This window comes from Agelaius phoeniceus, chromosome 7, assembly GCF_051311805.1.
Source record: "Agelaius phoeniceus isolate bAgePho1 chromosome 7, bAgePho1.hap1, whole genome shotgun sequence".
Classification (NCBI taxonomy): Eukaryota; Metazoa; Chordata; class Aves; order Passeriformes; family Icteridae; genus Agelaius; species Agelaius phoeniceus.
Window position 1 is genome coordinate 4,084,598 of NC_135271.1, and position 5,403 is coordinate 4,090,000.

The window sequence follows — 5,403 nt, forward strand, 5'->3', positions numbered from 1 at the left end:
CTGCCACGCTGTGTTTTGTGCACGGACCCAGAGGAACTGGGGCAGGTCAGGCTGGAAAGGTCCCTGTGCTGAAGGTGCAGTTCCACAGCACTGTGCAGTTCCACATCTTGCTGAGCACCTTGGAGCCCCTGAATTTTGGAAGAGCCAACCTGAGTATGCTCTGAACCCAGCTGAGAGAGCTTCCATGGCAAGCATCCACGGAGGGCAAAGGAGCTTGGAATGCTGGAAGCTTTCAAGAATAGCTTCCTGAAAGCACAGCAGCGCTCCATCCCTGCACAGGATGAGGAAGAGGGCAGAAGCAGAGAGCATCTGGGCTTAGCAGGGAGCTCTGGCTGTGCCTGAGGGCAAATGAAGCAGCAGCATGGTGCCCGAGACTCGGACACGCGGCCGGGCCAGTGCCCGCAGCGCTGCCAGGCAGTGCCGGGATCCCGCCTGTGCTTCTGCTCCCCACAAGAGAGGAACGGCAGCCCCAGGCTCAGAGCCAGTCCGAAAGCCAACCAAGGGAGAGCAGAGGGAGGGCACCCTTCCAGTCTCTCTTGGACATGGCTGCAAAACAGCCCCTGCTGCTTCTTCCTCCGCCTGCGTTTGGGCTGTGCTGGTGGCAGAGCCAGCCAGGTTGGGCTCTGTGTTCCAAAGCCTGTTGGGAGCGGGCATGAAAAGCTCTTTGTGCACAGCAGAGAGTCCTGGAAGGTGCTGGCAAGAGCATCCTGCAGGAACAGGGCTCTGGTCCCTGGCCAGGAACAGCCTGGTTTTGGTGCCGTGAGCGCAGGCAGGATTTGAGGCAGGTGAAGAGGCCGTGGGCAGCTTGTGTTTGTGGAGGGCCTGGGGCTGCACCTCTGAACCTGCACCTGGAAACTCACTTGGGACAATAGGAACTAGAGCTGGAGTGGCTGTCCTGAAAGGACCTGAAGTCATTCAGCCTTGCCAGCGTTTCTTAAAGGTGTGTTGGTGCTCCCCAGGAAAGCTGCACATTTGGGGAAGCATCTTTGGAGGAAAGGGGCTTGCTTCTCAAGGAAAGTGCTTCCCAGGGAGCTCCCAGCGAGGCAGGTGCGAGTGTCCCCCTTTGGCTCTCTGTGCTCCTTTCAGTCCTTGAGGCCCGTTGCACATGGCAGTGGGGCAGGGAGAAGGCAGTGAGGAGCAAGTTTGGCATCTGCCTGGACCTGTGGAAACCAACCCAAGCACCTGCAGCAGGATGTGTAATCCCCTTTGGAGAGAGGGTGGGCAGGAGCATCTGTGTCCAGCCATGAGCCCCAAAGCTCTCTGTGAGAGCTGTGAATTAAAAGGCCTTTGCACACACACTTTTCACATCTTTCCTGTCTGCTGTGTTTCAACTCTTGGCAATATGCATTTGCCTGCTGCTTGGTGGCAGCTGCTGTGGCCCAGGGCCAGCACAGAGCTGGGCTGTGTGGGCCAGGCAGCGTGGAGAGCCTTGGATGATCTTGGTGCATCCCTGGCCTCAGCAAAGGCCTCCCAAGGTGTCCTGCTCATTGGCTCTCCCTGTGCATCTTGGAGAGAACAAGGTAGGCATTTCTGGCAGCTGGGCATCAGCCAGCCTTAAAATGGGGGCGTGTGGTGGAGTGAGCCCAGCTGAGATACGCTGAGCGCAGCCCAGTGCTCCTTGCTCCTCTCTGCTGAGCCGGGAGCGTTTGTCTGCTTTCGGGATGGCCCTGGCTGTGTCAGGGCTGCTCCGTGGACACGAGACAGCCGGTCCTGTCCCGCTGGGTGCCAGCAGTGCCTGGCAGCAGCCCTGCACCCACGTCAGGATGCTGGCCAAGAGAGGCCCTGGAAGCTGAGGCAGCTGATTTGAAGCTTTTGCAGATCCACACAGGGGATGGCCAGCAGCGTTCCCTCAGGATACAGCAGTCCTGAGGGGCCTCCCCAGAGCTGCCTGATGCCGCCCACTCCTTGTGGCACCAGTTGCTTTCCTGTGGGATGTTCTACCTCCCCCAGGAGTGAAGAGGGAGCTGGGGAAAGAGCTTGCCCGGCTGCTCTGGATCCTTTCCCAGCAGCCCTGGCTGAGTGGAGCAGTCCGAGCTGAGCGCAGAGGTGCCCATGGAGCAGCCGTGCCCAGGAAGGCTGGCTGGGAAGGGTGATCCAGGAATCACAGGCCTGGCAGCCTGGCTTTGCTGCCAGGGAAGGCCTTGGAGCAGATCCTCCTGAGTGCCATCCCACGGCACATGCAGGGAACCAGGGGCTCTGCTGGAGGCTGGGAAAGCTCTGTGGAGGGACGGGCACAGCTGGGGGTCCTGGCGGGGTGTTGCGGGCTTCTGTGGGGGTGTTTGGGGGGGTGGATGTTGGGGGGCGCGTTGGGGATGGAGTTGTCTGGAAGGTGAGAGGTCTGGGCTGGAATTTGAGTCAGTTTGAAGGCAGCATCTGTGCTTTGGCACAGCTTTGGTGTTGGACGGCAGAAAGAATATCTGTGACTATTTCTTTTACTGGTCCTGTTTCTCCTGCAGGGAACAAGAGGGGAGAGCTGTACTTTATTGGCCACTTAGAGATGTGTACTGGGGGAGGATCGGCCCTTTTGCCATCTCCTCATTTATTTGGGTTACTGTTGTAACACTGAGTGGTCTTCATTCCTTGAGAGCTTTTATTCCTTAAGAGAATTAGGAGATTATAATCCCTTCATGGAAAACCACTTGCAAACCAAAGAATGGCCTTCCTTTTGGCCTCTCTGTAGTGTTATGTTTTGTAAAGGGACTTCCAGTGGATGATGTTAAGGCATATGTGTTGCTGCTTTGAGATGGGAACAAACTTTAAAACCAATGCCATTCTCCAGGCATTGCTGTTAATTTGAGAAGTTTGCAAATTTTGGAACTACTTGAGCTGAGCAATGGGAATTAAAGCTTTCCTGAAGTGAGGATACTTAAATGTCCTGAGCCCGCAGTGCAGGGCAGTATTTCCTGATGTTTCAAGCCCTTCCTAAAGGTCCTGTGGGGCTGCCTTAGACACCTGGGGCCAGGCATTCCTTCCAGCCTGGGCCACTTTGGCTGGGCTGGGGGTGGCCCCAGGGCAGGCGGCAGTGTGTGCAAGGGCCCTGGGTGGCACGCTGCAGCACGGTCACCGTGCCATGGAACGGAACCCGGTGTCCAAGGGCCCTTTATGACACCTAGGAAATAGAAGCTTGCCGGGGAGCTGGGAGCACACAATGGGGCACAACGGGACAGAGCAGTGCCGTGAGGAGCCCCCACACAGCACACTCGTTCCTGTCCCACCCGGAGCTTTTCCGCAGCCTTGTTCCTACAGGTGACCTTGTGGCCAGACTGTGGGACTTGGTGACTCGGAGCTTTTCCGAGGCATCTCCCATTCCTGTGGCCAGTGCCATCAAGTCCAGACCGTGGGATTTGGTCACCTGAATCATTAACGAGGAGTCTCCTGTGATTTTGGCAGGAGTCCTCAAGACCAGAGTGCAGGATTTGCTGTCCTGCAGCCTTTTTGAAGCTTCCCTGACGCAGGTGCCTTCAAGGCACAACTGCACTTGTTGCCTTGGCGATATCCTGAGCCATCTCTCTTTAAGGTGCCCTCAAGGCCAGGCTCTAGCATGGCAGGCAGATTCCCCAGCTTGTTGAAAGTGTTCAGGGGGAAAAAAAAGAATGACCCTGGAGCTGCTCCAGCACAACAGCCTGAAGATCTGGAGCAGATTCAGACACTGCAGGGTGGTGAGTAGCAGAGCTGGGCCACAGGGCTGATAGCTACAGCCAGCTTGGCCCCATCCCATCCCATCCCATCCCTGGGGACATGCCAACGGACAGGATGGAACAGGGGCTGGGCAGACGCCCCTCAGTGGCCATGCTCCAACCCCTGGGCCATCCTGAGTCTCTCCCTACCTGGGGAGGCTCCTCAGCTCTAGCTGCGCTCGCTCTTTGGCAGATGCAGCCAGGGACCGGACTCCAGAGCAGGAGCCCACCCGTGGCCGCTTCCGCAGAGCAGCGCAGGTACCTGCGGCCATCCCCACCTGGGCCGGGCATGCTGGCACTGCTCGGCCGGGCCCCACATTGGAGCAGACCATGGAACGTCCCTCTCTTCTTCCCGCCCTTCCCTTCTGTTGCAGACACTGCGGAGGTTCCTGCGCCTTCGGCGCACTAAGACCAGCGGCCCCGCGCCCGAGGGCACGGCCGAGCCCGACCCCAGGCCCAGCGAGCTGCGGGCAGAGGCTGCTTCCAGCACAGCGTCCTCTGACCTGGCTTCCAGCTCTGACTGGGAAACCGACGAGGGCTGGGAGGAGGCTGACATGGCCCTGACGGAGGCCATGGCCACCAGCAACACCATCACCCTGGGCATCCCAGCGACTGAAGCCATGCCCACGCTCACTGTGAGTCCTGGAGCCACTCTGAAGTTTTTCCAGAAGGATTTTTATTCTCTGCAGCAGCCTGGGGCCAGGGCAGAAGGCCTCTCAGGATCACGTGGCCCCTCAAGCCATGTCCGCTGGGCCCCCTCAGCCCCATCCCAGTGGGCTGGGAAGGCGAGCACTTCTTGGGGGAAGCTGGGCAAGTTGCTTCCTTGGACAGCACTCCAAGTCTTCCCCATGCCGCTTCCTCCAGGTGCAAGCCGCGGTGAGTGCCATGCTGCAGAGACTCACGTCCCGTGAATCTGTGGATGCCGGGCTGCAAATGGCCATTGTCAGCCTCACCGAAGAACACCCTGCCCACATGGTGATGAGCCTCCTGCGCTGTGCCCCAACGTGTGACGGGTACGGGGCACAAGTGCCTCGAGAGCTCGGTGCTCACCGGCCCGTAGGGCCCCTCGCCCTGTACAGCCTGTCCGGCGGGGTCTGCCAGACGGGCGGAGAGCACCGGCACCCTTGGGCCCCCCTGTTTCCTGAGCCTGCTGCCATGCTCCCTCCCGGCCCCACGCAGCTGCACGGGGCACGGTACTGACGCACAGCTCTGGTCTCACAGAGCCGCCGCGCTGCTGTGGAGAGCCATGGGCACCTCAGAGGTAGCCGTGGAGGAGGTGCTTCCAGCGCTGCTCTCTGCCATAGAGGAGCAGCCACCGTACGGCAGCTCCCTCTGCAGCGGGGACAACGAGGCCGTCCTTGCCCTGGCTGTGACTTTCTGGAGCTGCCTACACTGGCCCTCCAGGTCGCCTTCTCAGAAGCTCTCCATGCTCTCCCCAGCCTGCAGCTCCCTGCCTGGGCTGAAAGCTGGGCTAGGGGCAGCAGGCCGGGTGCTCCCCCTGCCTCTCCCCCCCGGCCCTGCCTGATGGACACCTCGGCACTGAGCGCTGCCTTGGGGCGCTTTGTCTCTTGCAGGCAACTCCCGAGGGCACCAGCCCTGCCCGGCAGGAGGGCGTGCGGCAGCAGGGCTGGCAGCGCCCGTGTCGGGCAGCTGTGCCGCCTGGCGCCGCCACATGCTCTTTCTTAACAGGGGTGGCTCAAGTGCTCATGATGGGGCAGAAGGAGGA